Source organism: Corythoichthys intestinalis, chromosome 7 (assembly GCF_030265065.1).
Source record: "Corythoichthys intestinalis isolate RoL2023-P3 chromosome 7, ASM3026506v1, whole genome shotgun sequence".
Lineage (NCBI taxonomy): Eukaryota > Metazoa > Chordata > Actinopteri > Syngnathiformes > Syngnathidae > Corythoichthys > Corythoichthys intestinalis.
Genome location: NC_080401.1, coordinates 37,163,775 through 37,182,406, shown reverse-complemented (window position 1 = coordinate 37,182,406; position 18,632 = coordinate 37,163,775). Strand labels below are relative to the sequence as shown.

The following is an 18,632-nucleotide window of genomic DNA, read 5'->3' as shown; positions in this document are numbered from 1 at the left end:
GGGAAAAAAAAAAACGTTTAAAAGGGTAAATATATGAAAAAGAAAACCTCGACCATTGATGTCTGTGATTTCTGCATCGCGACCCTTGTTATATTAACATGTTTCACCCATAAAATCCCCCAAAAATCCAGCTGTGGCCATTCACAGCTGTGTCTTGACACTCAGTGATACATGCTACATGGAGTTTTTGGATTGAAACAAGGTAACACGATAATACCTCGTTAAAGTCATGGCATCTGTAATTTTGCTCTCGCGTGCTCTCACACGATAAGGTTTTGCTGTTTAAAAAACTTTTTTTTTTTTAAATGCCCTCCTGTCCAAATTTTTTATTCCCCCAGAAAATTGAGATTTTAAGCTTTCCAATGATGAATCAACTCCCTCCTCACCCCGTGGCGTCAAAATGATAACAAAAACGGGGAACAAAAATCCGAGAACGACACGGGGTGACCTACAGAGAGCTGGGACCATAGTAACAAAGGCTACTATCAGTAACACAATGCGCCGCCAGGGACTCAAATCCTGCACTGCCAGACGTGTCCCCCTGCTGAAGAAGGTACACGTCCAGGCCCGTCTGCGGTTTGCTAGAGAGCATTTAGATGATCCAGAAGAGGACTGGGAGAATGTGTTATGGTCACATGAAACCAAAATAGAACTTTTTGGTAGAAACACAGGTTCTCTTGTTTGGAGGAAAAAGAATACTGAATTGCACCATACCCACTGTGAAGCATGGGGGTGGAAACATCATGCTTTGGAGCTGTTTTTCTGCAAAGGGACCAGGACGACTAATCTGTGTAAAGGAAAGAAGGAATGGGGCCATGTATCGAGGGATTTTGAGTGAAAATCTCCTTCCATCAGCAAGGGCATTGAAGATGAGACGAGGCTGGGTCTTTCAGCATGACTAAATACTTATTTGCCCCACTGTATTATGGACGCCAGGTCTCAATTATAATCATTTTATTTTTAACTTATACAGTGCCCTCCATGATTATTGGCACCCCTGGTTAAGATGTGGTTTTTAGCTTCTAATAATTTTTTTTTAATTCAAATAATATGGGACCTTAATGGAAAAAAAGAAAAATCCAATCTTCAATACAAGTGCATTTATTCAGTGGGGAAAAAATCTCACATAAAGAAATAATTATTTGACATCAAATAATGTGTGTCACAATTATTAGCACCCCTGGTGTTAATACTTTGTACAACCCCCAGTTGGCAGTTGAAGCCTGGGTCCCAGTTGAAGCCTGGGACCGTGTGCTTTGGTCAGATGAGACCAAGATTGATATTTTGGCAACAAACACTCTAAGTGGGTCTGGTGTGCCACGAAAGATGCACATGCTGAAAAGCACCTCATACCCACTGTGAAGTATGGGGGTGGGTCAGTGATGCTGTGGGGCTGTTTCGCTTCCAAAGGCTCTGGGAACCTTGTTAGAGTGCATGGCATTGAATGCTTTGAAATACCAGGACATTTTAAATCAAAATCTGTTGCCCTCTGCCCGAAAGCTGAAGATGGGTCGTCACTGGGTCTTTAACCCTTGAGAGTCGAAGGACGCGCCGGCGCGTCCTAAGCGCACGTCGTCTTTGAAGCGCCCTCACGTCACCCACATGCCGTTGCTTGGCCTCGTTTTAAAGTGCGGAAGTTGCGGTTTACTCTCGTTATTATTTGAAGTCAATCGACCAACTAAAACGTGAGATATTGTCATTTAAGTTTTATAGTTTTATTGTCCTCTCAAAAAAACATGAAAACGCTGCATGGATCATTTGTTTATGTCTATATTTCCATCATTTCTTGTCCTTTTTCAAAACGGAAGCTCCATGAAAAAAAAACACAAATCAAACGAACCCTTTCGAAGTCACAGTGGAAGCACAAAATGCGTATTTTTTTAATAAATATAACTGCCGTGCGAGGTTCCACCGAACGAGAGGGAGGAGTGTTCTGAAGCAGCGAGGTGGCGAGCGACGGCCGTTTGGATCGAGCCAGCGACTTTGTGTGACTTTGAGAATGAACGGAAAACTAAATTTAGCGCAAGCAATTGTGCTTTTTGATCAACTTGAGGAAGAGGATGGTCCAAATTCGTCATCATCGTCTTCTTCGGAAGAGTCCTCGAGTGAAGATAGTGACGGATTTGAACACGTGGGTAACGCCATCGACAGCAGAGGTAAGCCAACTCACTTTTTTTTTTTTTTTTTTTAATGCTGAAAAAGTTTCTTTTGAAAGTTTCTTTTGATATTGCAAGACAAAGTTAATTTTGATGCAATATACAGTGCCTTGCAAAAGTATTCGGCCCCCTTGAACCTTGCAACCTTTCGCCACATTTCAGGCTTCAAACATAAAGATATAAAATTTTAATTTTTTGTCAAGAATCAACAACAAGTGGGACACAATCGTGAAGTGGAACAAAATTTATTGGATAATTGAAACTTTTTTAACAAATAAAAAACTGAAAAGGGGTGTGCAATATTATTCGGCCCTCTTGCGTTAATACTTTGTAGCGCCACCTTTTGCTCCAATTACAGCTGCAAGTCGCTTGGGGTATGTTTCTATCAGTTTTGCACATCGAGAGACTGACATTCTTGCCCATTCTTCCTTGCAAAACAGCTCGAGCTCAGTGAGGTTGGATGGAGAGTGTTTGTGAACAGCAGTCTTCAGCTCTTTCCACAGATTCTTGATTGGATTCAGGTCTGGACTTTGACTTGGCCATTCTAACACCTGGATACGTTTATTTTTTAACCATTCCATTGTAGATTTGGCTTTATGTTTTGGATCATTGTCCTGTTGGAAGATAAATCTCCGTCCCAGTCTCAGGTCTTGTGCAGATACCAACAGGTTTTCTTCCAGAATGTTCCTGTATTTGGCTGCATCCATCTTCCCGTCAATTTTAACCATCTTCCCTGTCCCTGCTGAAGAAAAGCAGGCCCAAACCATGATGCTGCCACCACCATGTTTGACAGTGGGGATGGTGTGTTCAGGGTGATGAGCTGTGTTGCTTTTACGCCAAACATATCGTTTTGCATTGTGGCCAAAAAGTTCAATTTTGGTTTCATCTGACCAGAGCACCTTCTTCCACATGTTTGGTGTGTCTCCCAGGTGGCTTGTGGCAAACTTTAAACGAGACTTTTTATGGATATCTTTGAGTAATGGCTTTCTTCTTGCCACTCTTCCATAAAGGCCAGATTTGTGCAGTGCACGACTGATTGTTGTCCTATGGACAGACTCTCCCACCTCAGCTGTAGATCTCTGCAGTTCATCCAGAGTGATCATGGGCCTCTTGGCTGCATCTCTGATCAGTTTTCTCCTTGTTTGAGAAGAAAGTTTGGAAGGACGGCCGGGTCTTGGTAGATTTGCAGTGGTCTGATGCTCCTTCCATTTCAATATGATGGCTTGCACAGTGCTCCTTGAGATGTTTAAAGCTTGGGAAATCTTTTTGTATCCAAATCCAGCTTTAAACTTCTCCACAACAGTATCTCGGACCTGCCTGGTGTGTTCCTTGGTTTTCATAATGCTCTCTGCACTTTAAACAGAACCCTGAGACTATCACAGAGCATGTGCATTTATACGGAGACTTGATTACACACAGGTGGATTCTATTTATCATCATCGGTCATTTAGGACAACATTGGATCATTCAGAGATCCTCACTGAACTTCTGGAGTGAGTTTGCTGCACTGAAAGTAAAGGGGCCGAATAATATTGCACGCCCCACTTTTCAGTTTTTTATTTGTTAAAAAAGTTTAAATTATCCAATACATGTTGTTCCACTTCACGATTGTGTCCCACTTGTTGTTGATTCTTGACAAAAAAATTAAATTTCATATCTTTATGTTTGAAGCCTGAAATGTGGCGAAAGGTTGCAAGATTCAAGGGGGCCGAATACTTTTGCAAGGCACTGTAAGTGTGTGTTTGTGTATATAATAATAAAATGTGCATATCAGATCAAAGTCGTACGTGCACTGTGTGTATCCCAGGCAGGAATTTATAATTTGTGGTGTTCTTCTTTCTATATGAAGATTAGGGATGTAGCACATATTCAGCTATGGTATTCTTTCTATTGTCATACATATAGATTTCCATTATTATTTATTGCTGTATATATATTTTTATTTTATACTTTATTATTTTCATAAATACTGACTTTTTTTTCATGTACATTTATAGTGACAATGAAAAATCTACATTCACTGCCCGAATGGAAAGAGGACGAGGGAGAAGGGGTCATCACGGAAGAGCGATGAGAAGTCAGCGCGGCAGAAGCCGATCACCACTGGCTCAGCCTGCACCTGTGCCATGGAGCACAGAACAAGACCCAGACACTGCCCCACAGTGCAGCCGGTTCACACCCCGGAGACCACCAGGACCTCAGGTGAATCGTGACCATGCATACACCCCAAAATAACTTTTTGACCTGTTCTTCACCTCATCGACAATGATGAATATGTGCAAACACACAAACCAGTATGGCAGAGTCCGAAAAGAGATTGGGAAAAAGTTTGTGTGGACAGACACTACAGTGGAGGAGCTTGAAAAATTTATTGGACTCCTCTTGTACATGTCTTTGGTTTCACTTCCAACTGTGCAAGATTATTGAAAGGACGAAACTGCTTTTCGGAGTGGCATGCCTGAAAAAAATTTAACTTGTTTGAAAATACTTTTTTTTCCAATGTTATATATATTTTTTTTCCCCCACAATCAGTCTTCTCAATTTGTGTATATAAATGTGTGTTCAAGAAGCTTGATTGTGTGTACATAGTTTTCATCAGGTGATGGGCTGCAATACCTAAACTCATAAAGAGATGGCCTCAAAACACTTTTTGTGTTAGATGGTATATATTTTTTCACTGTTCTTCACTGTTTGGTCTGCTGTATATAACCTGTTTTGACTAGAGCATGTATAAAGGCAAAAAACGCCTATGGCTATACCTGTTGTTTATGTTGAATTGTCAAATATAAGACTATTTGTTCTAAATTTTTTTGGTTGAATGTTCATCCTAACATGTTGAATAAATATTATACAGTTTCAGAACGGTTCATTACGAATGTTTGGTTGTCAATTGGACATCAATATTAAAAAATTTGACAAAACGATTTTGGAATTTTTGTTCTTTTTGGGCCCAAAAAGATGATTTATAATTGGTCAGTGAAGGAAACAACAGTTTGGACATGAAGTTCAAGGTGTCACAAAAAAATGGACCAAACCAGGCCATCGTAAACAATTCTTTCTTTGAAATATAAAGGCAACTTCAAAGGCATGCAAAATCAGACAAAATAGGCCCAGACCTTAAAGGGTTAAGCAAGACATTGACCCTAAAGATATGGCCAAATCTACACAGAAATGGTTCACCAGACACAAAATCAAGCTCCTCCCATGGCCATCTCAGTCCCCAGACTTTGTTTTGTTGGCAAAAGGGGGTTGTACAAAGTATTAACACCAGGGGTGCTAATAATTGTGACACACATCATTTGATGTCAAATAATTATTTCTTTATGTGGGATTTTTTCCCCACTGAATAAATGCACTTGTATTGAAGGTTGGATTTTTCTCTTTTATTCCATTAAGGTCCCATATTATTTTTCTCTTTTATTCCATTAATGTCCCATATTATTTTTCTCTTTTATTCCATTAAGGTCCCATATTATTTGAATAAAAAATATATATATTAGAAGCTAAAAAACACATCTTAACCAGGGGTGCCAATAATTATGGAGGGCACTGTATTTCTTATGAATAAATAACATGATAAATTAAGGAAATAATTAAAAAAATATATATATACAATTAAAATGAATAAAAAATATAAGTAAACTAGTTATGGCGCCCGATAACAATGGAGAGTTGTTGTATTTTTTTAAATACATTTTCAAATCATAAGTCATAGTGTTCAACATGCCATTGACAACGATAAACGTTTAATTCATTTAAACTGTGAGGACTGTCTGTGAACGCTCATCTTTCAGTGCGACTGACGGCACTAGACGTCCCATTTATTTTGAATGGTTGCTGCCATACTCTCTCAGTCAAATTGGATTGGACAACTAGCGCAGTCAGTGGCTGCCAGAAAGTTAAATGAGCACCTATAGTCTCTCTGATTTATCACTCCACCTACTATAAAGCTCCATGACATGTAACGAGTATGCAAATAAATGTACAACATACAATCATGTGAAAAAATTAGGACACCCCATTAAATATTCAGTACTTTATTAAGAAATGGTCACATATCAATGTCTGATCTTGTTTTTCTTTATCTCTGGAAAAGAAAGTGATTTAATTGCAAGTAAACAACAAAAATTAACATTGTTTTACTTATTAAATCAAATATATCAACAAAAATGCATATTCTAAGTGAGGAAAAAGTTAGGACACCCTACCACCTAATAGCTTGTGTTACCCCCTTTAGCTGAAATAACTTCAGTGAGATGCTTTTTGTACCCATCTACCAGTCTGACATCGGTCTGAAGAAAATTTGCCCCGCTCCACAACAGAGAATACTTTCAGCTCTGAGATGTTTGTGGGGTTTCTTTCGTGTACAGTCCATTTCAAGTCACCTCACAGCATCTCAATGGGATTAAGATCTGGGCTTTGAACTCGGCCATTCCAAGACTTTCCATTTCTTCCTTTTCAGCCAGTCCTTGGTGGATGTACTGGTATGTTTTGGGTCATTGTCATTTTGCAGGGTCCAGTTTCGCTTCATTATTATTTTTTTCACACATGGTCTCAGATGTTCCTCAAGCACCCTCTGATACATGATAGATTTCATGGTAGATTCTATGATGGTGAGCTGGCCAGGTCCTGCTTAAGCAAAGCATCCCCTAACCATGACACTTCGACCTCCATGCTTCACAGTTGGTATGAGGTTCTTTTCCTGGAATGCTGTATTGGGTTCCCGCCAAACATGTGCTCAGTTCTGGTGTCCAAATAATTCAATTTTAAAGATTCATCGGTCCAAAGAACATTATTCCAGAAGTCCAGGTCTTTGTCTACATTCACTCTGGCAAACTTCAGTCTGGCCTTCATGTTCTTCTTGGAGAGCAAAGGTTTCCTCCTTGCACCCATTCCATGAAGGTTAAACTGGTGTTTGTTACTGATTGTAGAGGCATGCACTTTCACATCAACAGTATAGCAAGAGCCTGCTGTAGGTCCATTGATGAAATTTTAGGGTTTATGGAGACTTTTTTTAGCATCTTGCGGTCTGCTCTCGGGGTGAACTTGCTTGGACGGCCAGACCTGGGCATGTTGGCAGTTGTTTTGAATGTCCCTCACTTGTAGACTATTTTCCGGACAGTGGAGTGGCTGATTTTATATTCTTTTGAGATATTTTAAAATTCCTTCCCAGAGTGATAAGCGTCTACAATCTGCCCTCGAAGGCCTGAGACAGCTCCTTTGATCTCACCATAGTGTTTTCTCTCACTTCAACAGTCATGGCCACACCAAACTAAATACGAGGTTTAAATAAGGCAAGCCTCTTCCAAACACTGGGTAAAGCTGTTCTAATCATGGGCACCTCATTTGTGCGATTTTAGCCATTTTAAGTGGGATTGAATGTGAGTGTATCCTAATTTATTCCACAACAGAAATTGCATTTATTTAAAATTACATTTGACAGAAAGTTATTTTTTAAAAAATCAGTTTTTCAGTTTTAATTGTTTAGTCCAATTTGTATTCTAAAGCTCCATCATATGTGAAGAGTATACAAATAAATGTACAACAAAAATTCCCATGCACAGAATAAATACATCGAAAATGTAGCTTATGTTAATCAGCCTGACTCATCACAATATATTCTATAAGGGGCAGGGTCTAACGGGTACGGGCACTGGAACCTGACCATTAACTACCAGCTATCTCAGTTTAAATGGATTTGACGTTCATCGCCGTTAATGGCAGCGAACAAGTTCATGTTATTATGAACCAGAAAAAAATGTCATAGTTGCTGAAATACTTTACTCCTTTGTAGGTTGAATAATTTTGAACACAACTGTAATTTACATGATAATTATAGTTTTTCACAATATTGTATCCCTGGACTAAATACAGTCCTTACCATGGAACTGGGAGGTCTGTTTCTTCTGTGTACCAAAATAATACCAAAGGCAATTCATGGTTTTTGGTACTCTCTTATTAGGAGTTGCGGACACAGTCAGAGCCATTAAGAGTTGTGTTGTTGTCTCGATCAGGACCTGAAGTGAACCCAAAGACAGAAACTATAAGTCAAGACAGGAAAATGATGTTTAATTCGCTTCGTTGTGGATTTTTTGGTCATTTGTTTTAATTGCTTAGGATGCCAGAAATCTTAAACCTGTGTGTAACTGTGGAAGTGTTAAGCTCAATCAAAGTTATTGAATATACTGGAAAATGTTTACATGAGGAAAAACTCAATGCACTTTTTTGGATTGATATTTACAAAAGGAAAAAGGTACTTCAAGAAAAAATAAACATGTTAAATTTGCCTCTTGTGTGGTGGATGGGTTTGACCATATTACTGTATTAGCTGCTTAGATTTATTCATCACTGTACAACATTGCACTGGTCTGGTGATGGATACCAATCATTACTGAATTTCAGCATTGTTTAAAATGGAAGAAAATGTAGGTGACTATACACAATTTTACATTCCAGCTTTGAAGAAACTGTTTGAGCCCCAGAGCAGGGCTGTATGTTGCTCTACACTCTTGCCTGCATTCCAGCAACCCACAACCGGTGACAAGAATTGGACCTGGAATGCATCCTGCCTGGGCCTATGCCTTATTCGACCCTCAACCCTCTTGGGAATATTGTCAATAAACCCTGCTCTGAGCTCTGCATTCTTGGGTCTCCCTGTTCCCTGATCCTTGTCAGAAACTGCCCATGGTACAGATTAAGTTAATAGAATTTTTAGTGAAGAAATGTTCAGCAAATGCTTTAATTTGACAGAATTGTTTGTTTTAGGATTAACAGATGTGTCCGTGAACGGCATGGCGTATATACAGTAAATCTACAGAATTTTCCATTTTAGGGATGAAGGAAGTGTCTGTAAATTAACTGAAAATGTACTGGTTATTTTCTGCCAGGACATAATCTGTAATTCTACAGATTTTTTTCTTTGGTGCAGCACCCCTGTGGACGTCCTAGAGGATCTTCGCTGGTTACCAAACCGGACAAAAAAAGACCCAAAAAGGTTCTCCTCAGTGGGCAGGAGACGCACCGCAACACACTAGTGCAATGTGAATTTGTTTTTTTAAACGGTCCCCAAAAAAAAAAAAAATTAAAATAAAAAAACCCTACCAAAAAAAACACAAAAGTAGGGTTAAGGCGTGAAAACTAGGGTTGTTCCGATCATGTTTTTTTGCTCCCGATCTGATCCCGATCGTTTTAGTTTGAGTATCTGCCGATCCCGATATTTCCTGATCCGATTGCTTTTTTTTGCTCCCGATTCAATTCCAATCATTCCCGATAATTTTTCCCGATCATATACATTTTGGCAATGCATTAAGAAAAAAATGAATAAAACTCGTACGAATATATACATTCAACATACAGTATATAAGTACTATATTTGTTTATTATGACAATAAATCCTTAAGATGGCATTTACATTATTAACATTCTTTCTGTGAGAGGGATCCACGGATAGAAAGACTTTTGACTTTGTATATTGTGACTAAATATTGCCATTTAGTGTATTTGTTGAGCTTTCTGTAAATGATACTGTAGCCATGCCCAAATGCATGATGGGAAGTGGAACCATGACTGTGCGTAGTGCTACCAATTTATATATCTTCTCTGCGTTGGGAAATAACATAAGGTGTTAAGAAAAAGATCAATTGCTACCTTGCTTGCTTAAAAAAAGGCATGGCCGATAATTTTTTGCCGATTCCGATACTTTGAAAATGACGTGATCGGATCCGATCGATCGGGATGCCGATCGAACGGGACATCTCTAGTGAAAACCATAAAAGGTTTGCTGTCAAATTAACATGAAACAATTGTTAAAAAGAGCTACATTTAACTGTCTTTTTACAGAAAAAAACTTTTTAAATTATTTACGTGTATCTGGTCCGATGGTGGTGATAATATCATTGCGCTGCTTGTGGCAGTTAAGCATGCTAACTTTGACTGCCAGCAAGGTCTTTTACGTTCTCACGCGCTGCTTTTGGCAATTAAGCATGCGGACCACCCAGCCATTAGCCCTGTATGACTTTGACTGCCAGCATGGTCTTTTACGTTCTCAAGGAGACAGGATCTCCTAACATTCTACACACAAAGCACTCTGTCTAAAGCAGTGGTTCTTAACCTGGGTTCCATCGAACCCCAAGGGTTCGGTGAGTAAGTTTAAGGGGTTCGGCGAAGGTTAAAACACACAGGGCCCTATTTTCGTACACTGACTAAAGGCAAAGTGTCATTTTAGACTTAAGTTTTGGACTGGTTTGCCCCCAATTTACAGGCTTCATTCCATTTCTTTCAACTGCTCGCCCTCAATCTGATGGGAGTAGAAACTGGTTTGCTCAGTGGAAGGTTGACCCGTATTTGGTACGAGGAAGTATAACACCAAAAAAACCAATTTGCGTTATATTTTATACTATGAAAATAGTATGTGATGCAAGGATGCAACAATAAAATGAGAATGTATACATGAAAACAAAAACATTTTCCACCATGAAAATCAACAGCAAAAGGCACAATTATTTGTAGTATATTGGAAATTTGAAGTAATTTGAATGGGGATTCACTCAGATATTAGCTTGCTATAGCTAAGCTGTGCCGGTTTTGAATTTGAAAAAAAAGCTTTGTGATTTAAAGAAACTCTTGGTAACTTTTCAGTTTTGGTCAATTTTAGCAACGCCTGTGGACAAAAGCAGTAGTGTTTTGCTTTGAAGAAGACTGCGTTTCCCATGAGGACTAGCGCACACCTGTACAGTGTCGTAAAATCATCAATCAATCATAAATCAATCTCCCATTTCCCTGCAGATGGATTAAAAAACATTTCTGTTACTAGCGGCTGTGTGAAGGATGATTCGTAATCCAGTTGTGGCTAAACAATAGCATATAACGGTTAGCAAACGTGTGGCTAACCCTACCCCATTTGAACTCGTTCACTCACCAGTTTGGTTGAGAGGGTGTGTCACACAGGGAGTGAAAGCCAGGCCAATGTTTATTCTCTATATCCTGGTAGGCTTGCTTTTTTCCCTCCTCAGACAAAACCTTTCGTCTCTTTTTTTGCTCTGCCATCTTTGCAGAATTTGTGCGAAAGCGTTCGCATAAACTTCCGTCTATATAACGAATGGGGAAAGGAGGAAGTGACGTATGCCATCAAGCAGTCAGCACCAGTGTTGGGAATAACGGCGTTATAAATAACGCCGTTACATAACAGCATTATTTTTCAGTAACGGGGTAATCTAACTAATTATTTTTTCCGCCGTTACCGTTACTGACGGTCAAAAGCGGTGCGTTACTTACTCTGAATAAATTGAAGAAACTACCAGCCGTAGCGAGTCTACTCTGCTCTGTTTATTTGTCATCCAAGACTTGGGGTGCGTTCAGGTTCGAGAATAGCGCACGTACTTCTTATGACTCTAGGCTGTTTGTCCCTGCTCATTCAATTAGACAATGCTTTCCAAAGCTTGCTAACGTTTCTGTGTTTGCTACACCTGAAAGCTAGCCTCGTTCCCATCCCCCACTGTCAGCCAGCAAGAATGCTGCTTCCATCTTGAGGACGGCAGATGCTTTAAGGGTGACGGGAGGAGTAGGGGGACGAGGCTACCCGAATGCACCCCCTGGATAGATGCGATGGAAGTGATTGTGATTGCCTGAGGGTTAGAGTCATGTGTCATGGTAAGCCAATCAGAGCCGGTGTTTTCACACATAAAACGGAACAGCGCGTGCGGCAAACACACACACACAAAACAGATGCAGAGGGATATGATGGCAGAGCATTCAGAGGAAAAATTGTCCTTTACGAGATGGAGATATAAACACTATTTCAAGTTGGTCGAAATTAAAGGAAAGAACGTGCATGTAAAGTGTAATTTATGTCCCGGGGCAAAGCTTTTGTCGACTTCTGTGGTAAGCAATTAAAATCTGCTGAAGCACCTAACAACTACACACGCTACCACAAAGCTAGTGTCGAAAAATCTTACTGATTATTTTTGTTGCATTTGAAGTGTAGGATAAATCTGTTGCTGGTGAGATGCAATAAATATTACAAGGTTCTATAACACAACTACCTGTCTGTTCTTCTCTATTCAACTGACTCGAATACTGCTCAGAAAATTTCTAATTCTTTGACATACAACAACTTCTTTTTAAAGTAACGGGAATAGTTACTTTCCCTGGTAACTAGTTACTTTTACTATAGAGTAATTCAGTTACTAACTCAGTTACTTATTGGAAGAAGTAGTGAGTAACTATAACTAATTACTTTTTTAAAGTAACATTCCCAACACTGGTCAGCACATTTGTAGTTTTTTGTGTGTGGCAGGGTTCCTGCCACCCTCCTCAAAGTTAATTAGTCCCAGTGAAAGCGATACAGACCCCCTCAAGATATAAAAGAGGTGTCATCCAACTAGTTGTCAGTTGACATATTATCACAAATGTTATGAAAATATTTTATAAAGTTTGAAAAGTTATCTTGTGTTGCTTTAATTCCATTCGGTGGAGGCACATGTGAAACTTGTGGGGTTCAGTTCCCTTAGCAAGGTTAAGAACCACTGGTCTAATGCTTAGATCAAGTGCTGTGTGTGTAGAAGACAGAAGACTACTGAAGACAGGTTACATTCTAACTTGTCTTCAGTCGCTCACTAGTCAGGACACTGGACTGCCAAGCGAATGGCGTGGATTCAAATCCCAGGTGAGGGAGAAAAAACTGGAAACGGAAGTGCAGTGACATTACCACCATCAAGACTAATTACATATGTACTACATGAAATGACACTTACAGTAAAAATCCTTAATACTGTATTTTTCAGTTTTAAAAAATCAATTGAAAATCTTACAGCTACAAAAGCACAAAATCGTTTTAAATGGGGCTGTCAAACGATTAAAATTTTTAATCGAGTTAATTACAGCTTAAAAGTTTATTAATCGTAATTAATCGCAATTCAAACCATCTATAAAATATGCCATATTTTTCTGTAAATTATACGGATATATACATAACAACATACGGTACATAAGTACTGTCTTTGTTTATTATAATAATAAATCAACAAGATTAACATTAACATTCTGTTAAAGCGATCCATGGATAGAAAGACTTGTAGTTCTTAAAAGATAAATGTTAGTACAAGTTATAGAAATTTTATATTAAAACACCTCTTAATGTTTTCGTTTGAATAAAATTTGTAAAATTTTAAATAAAAAAAATAAACTAGTAGCTCGCCATTGTTGATGTCAATAATTACACAATGCTCATGTGGTGCTGAAACCCATAAAATCAGTCGCGCCCAAGCACCAGCAGAGGGCGACAAAACACCGAAAAACACAAGTAACAAGTGGACATTACACTGTGCTGTCATTTTAATCTGTTTGAGCATGGCATGTGCGTTAAATGCGTCAAATATTTTAATGTGATTAATTTAAAAAATGAAAAACCGCCCGTTAACGCGATAATTTTGACAGCCCTAGTTTTAAATATATATTTTACAGTTTTTCCCATATTTTCTAACAGTAAAATTCTGCTATTAGCAGTTGACAGTATTCACCATTTAACGTTTTATTTGTGGACCCCCAGTTTGGAGGCCTGTGGGGCGCTTAGTCACACCTCAAAAAGGCAGGCTTTGCGGCTGTAATGTTAGCGAAATAGACTATCCCGCAGACCTGGCTTATCCTGGGCAAATGTATTGCAATAACACCGAGGTTCGATGATGATTGACAACTTACCAAAGGACCATAGCTAAAGATAATAAACAGTCCAAAATCAATAAACAAGACAAAGGTGCAGTATACTTACAGTGGGAAGACATAGTGCCAAGTGGACTGGTGAAGTCACATCAGTGGAATGTCTAGGACAGCAGACACAGCGACCGGCCACTCCTTCGCCAGACGTCTACGAGACCAGACACAAGGAGATTACTTGGGCATTGTGCCATGGAAGAGAGGCCTGGGGTGGTTGGTGCTCACCTGGGACAGGGTCAGAGCAAGGGATTCAGTATACAGACAAAAAAGTATAGCGAGGCACAAGCAAGAATACCCAAAACACTTAGTCAGAAAGTTGGGAAAAACCCTGTGGAGGTGGGAACAAGTAAAACATTCTTCTCAGAGCTATGACGCCGAAAGAAACCATGCAGGTAAAGTAGTGCAACAACACTGAAAACCCACTCAGAGCCATGATTTATGGAGCTAGGACAGACTCATAACAGACACACACACATTTTCGATGCACACACATATTTGATACTGTGTTTCGTGTCAGATGTGTTTATTAATCCCAAAACGTGTTTTACGTTAGATGTGTTTGTGTTCGTCAAAAATGAGTGTTTTGTGTCAGATGTGTTTGTAAATCCCACAATGTGTGTGTTTCGTATCAAATCAAATGTTTGTGTGAATTGTAAATGTGTTTCGTGTCAGATGTGTGCAGAGGTGGGTAGTAACATGTTACATTTACTCTGTTATATTTACTTGAGTAATCTTTTGAGAAAAATGTAATTCTATAGTTTTAAAAAGCCATACTTTTTACTTTTACTTGAGGAGATTTGCGAAGATACGCTACTCTTACTCCACTACTCTTGGGCTATCCTAGTCGTTAAATTTTTCCTCTTTAATCTACATATGTATTAGATCTACCACTGAAAACCGGAGATGTGATCCTTTTAGTTTAGTACCGTATTGGCCCGAATATAAGACGGCCCTGATTATGAGACGACCCCCTCTTTTTCAAGACTCAAGTTTGAAAAAACACTTTTTGAAAACCAGATTAATTTTTATACAGAAAATAATTCCAGTACATCCGAAACAAATGATTATAATTAGGGTTGTTCCGATCATGTTTTTTTGCTCCCGATCCGATCCCGATCGTTTTAATTTTGAGTATCTGCCGATCCCGATATTTCCCGATCCGATTGCTTTTTTTTTGCTCCCGATTCAATTCCAATCCTTCCTGATAATTTTTCCCGATCATATACATTTTGGCAATGCATTAAGAAAAAAATGAATAAAACTCGGACGAATATATACATTCAACATGGAGTACATAAGTACTGTATTTGTTTATTATGACAATAAATCCTCAAGATGGCATTTGCATTATTAACATTCTTTCTGTGAGAGGGATCCACGGATAGAAAGACTTGTAATTCTTAAAGGATAAATGTGACTTTGTATATTGTGACTAAATATTGCCATCTAGTGGATTTGTTGAGCTTTCAGTAAATGATACTGTAGCCATGCCCAAATGCATGATGGGAAGTGCAACCATGACTGTGCGTAGTGCTACCAATTGATATATCTTCTCTGCGTTGGGAAATAACATAGGGTGTTAAGAAAAAGATCAATTACTACCTTGCTTCCCCACATTGCTTCCCACGATATTTCTAATCGTAGGGAGAGGGATTGTAAGGCTTTAGCCAATTAAAAAAAGGCTCCAAAGGCTCCCAAAAGTCACTCAACTCATTTTCCGCTGCCTTTTAGCTCTCTATATAGGCAAAACGGCGCCATTACAGATTGAGCGCGACAATGCGTGAGTGGGTCGTGCAGCACAAGCATTAATTGCGTTAAATATATCAACGTGATACATTAAAAAAAAAAAAAAAAAAAATTACCGCCGTTATCGGGATACATTTGATAACCCTACCTTAAGCCTAAACTAAAGACTCTGGATGAGTGTAACATATTATGTCTGTAACGTTAAATACAATTAGTAAACGATTTAATAAAAAAAAATATATATATATATATATATAGATATATATTAAGAAAAGGCATGTCTGATATTTTTTTGCCGATTTCGATACTTTGAAAATGACGTGATCGGGACATCTCTAATTATAATATTTTTCAGAGAAAAAGCAAGTTATTTTGCCTCATTCAAATCATAATATCTGAACATTTAAATATGTAAACTAAAGTGCGATCACATTCGTAAATGAATGGCTTCTGGTTTTATGAAATGTAAATAAACCAATCTACTGCATTAACCATCAAAGTGAAGTCTAACTGTAACTGTAGTCTTGAAACAAATCTGAATAAGGAAAAACATTGCAATAAAATAATGCAAACTGGTTAAACTTGAGAGTAGCTGAGATTTGTCATGACAGAACATCGCTTCAATGATATCTGGCGCCATCTAGCGTCGTGAATGGGTATAATGTCTAGACCGCGAATATAAGACGACCCCGTTTTTTATTTCAATGCAAAAAAAACACCGTCTTATATTCCAGCCAATACTGTAATAGGAAATATGTTTTCTACACTAGAGGGCACTCATGCTCTTTGGACAAATAATATTTCATTTCTGTAGATTGTCTTTCTCTCGCCAGAATTATTTTTACTTTTTTTGTATTTCTTTATATTAATACATTTCTTTATATTTCATTATAATAATAATAGTGTATATAGAACACTTTGTGCAGAGGAAAAAAATACCATTCTTTTAAAAAAAAAAAAAAAAATCAAGCAGCGTAAGCAGTTACTCACAATGTTACTCATTACTTGAAAATACTTTTTACTTGTACTTGAGTACATTTTTTGGATGACTACTTTTATATTTATATTTTTTTATATGAAGTAACGCTACTCTTACTTAAGTAACATTTTTGGTTGCTCTACCCACCTCTGGATGTGTGTGGATGTGTACATGTGCATCGAAAATGTGTGGTTTGTATCAAATACGTGTGTGTACATCGAAAATGTGTGTATGTTCATAATGAAACTTTTCTAGCTCAATAAAATTTGGGCCTTGACAATGAGTCTATTTGAAATGTGTCGTATTAGTCGTTTTAGAAAGTAACTATACAGTCAAAGTCAACTATTCATTTGACTTTCAAATCCATTTTCACAAATTCGCTTTACATTTACCTCCTCATATTCGCATTTTTTTTTATATGTATATTTTGACTCTTTCACTGCCCTTGGCAAGGACTGATGTCTAATCATGTCAAGAGTTCTTTTTGGGAGGTGCAGCAACTCTTGGAAACGCTTGCATATTACTCCAAAAGCTTTTATCGTTTAGTTAAAAATAAAATAATAATCCCAAAGCAATTATAATGGACGGGTTTCCGCTACTTTTGGCGAGGCCCCATCCAATCCCCGCATAAATCATCGGGGATACAAAATTTCCTTTTGGGACACCAGTCCTGCATCTTTGAATATATTTTAACATCATTACTCAGTTTTTAGACTTGACTTCCATGAATCGGGGGTACAACGTATTCCTTTTGAGTCACCATTCATGCATCTTTGAATACATTTACACCAATGCTTAATTTTAGACGTAACTTTATCAAAGTCAATTAAAACGCACTGTAACAAAATAATTAGCATTTCTTATTGGATTAAAAAAATAAAATATTTTTTTAAAAAAAAGAAGTCCGTTTAGGGGCCCTTTTTTTTTTTTTACAGGAAACGCGTTATAATAAAATTTCAGTAGGAGCTGTCTCGGCCTAATTTAGTAGAATGGATCTGGATTTGTCACACTTATGCAATTTATTTTTGGCAAAGACATTACTGATGTAAATTCAGTATTTCACCGTGCCAGTGTTTTGAATAACTAAACAGAATACACGTGAAGGTTAAACTATAACTAAAAGTACACACAGTAGGCCAATTTTTTAAAAATCTTAATTCACGTGAACACAATGTTGTTAACAAGTTACGTGTCGACTTTAATATTGTCATTGTTAACTTTGCAAAGTGCGTTTACACAGAATAGATCCCTTGTAATAAGCAATCAATTGACAGAAATATTTTTCGTATAAGTTTTTAGGTCCAAATAGACTAACTTTTATTACCCCCGCGTGTTCTCCTGCACTTATTTTGATTGTAATGCAACTTTTCGTTTAAGATGAATTTAGCAACAGAGTGATTACCTATAATAATGTGTGTAACTTTTGTTTTTGACATTTATTCAATACTGGTGTCCTGCTGGACGAGTTCTAACATTGGATTGGCAGCGGAGGCCTAAAATGGGGGCAAATGGGGCGTGGCTTAGACGATGCATCTCACGTTAGGATTGGCTGAAACAAAAAGACTTTTTTTTTTCTTTTCTTTTTTTAAATAAAATACATTGGGGAAAAAGTGTTTCATGTTTATTTAAATTTAAAATAAAGTTTATTTTAAACGAAAATATTTACTGTCAAACGAGTGCTCTATAAAGGGTAAAAATAAATGAACTCACCCAGTTTTTCCGTTTCTTCGTCACAGACTAGAAGACTTGAATGAATATGTGGATCAGCACCTCTCTTCTGCTTGTGGATAAATACATACAACTAAAATATTTGCAATGTTAAATATCCCAAATATTTTGAAGTGTTAACAGATATACACATTTTGTTTGGAGGTGGGGTTGCACTGTTTGCATTGGAATCAACTTTGTACTTATATGATCACAGAAACGTTCTAAGTTTACATGCATGGCATCAAGAAAAAAAAAACAAAATAACAATACTTGTTTAAAAAAAAAAATTAAAAAGAAAGAAAAATATGCATAACACTGAGGCTTTTCTATAC

The 18,632-nt window shown here is 37.8% G+C and overlaps 1 protein-coding gene across 1 annotated transcript in view; it reads right to left on the bottom strand.

Moving 5' to 3' along the window:
- Positions 1–7,342: 7,342 nt before the first annotated feature.
- Positions 7,343–18,632, bottom strand: part of rnf11b (ring finger protein 11b) — a 53,112-nt gene continuing 41,822 nt past the window's right edge. Inside the window, exons 5-7 of the transcript XR_009063833.1 lie at positions 18,301–18,367; positions 13,921–14,016; positions 7,343–8,173 (exon numbers count right to left, since the gene is read on the bottom strand). The gene's annotated coding sequence lies outside the window, so the exon portion shown is untranslated. The remainder of the gene's footprint in view (positions 8,174–13,920; positions 14,017–18,300; positions 18,368–18,632) is intronic.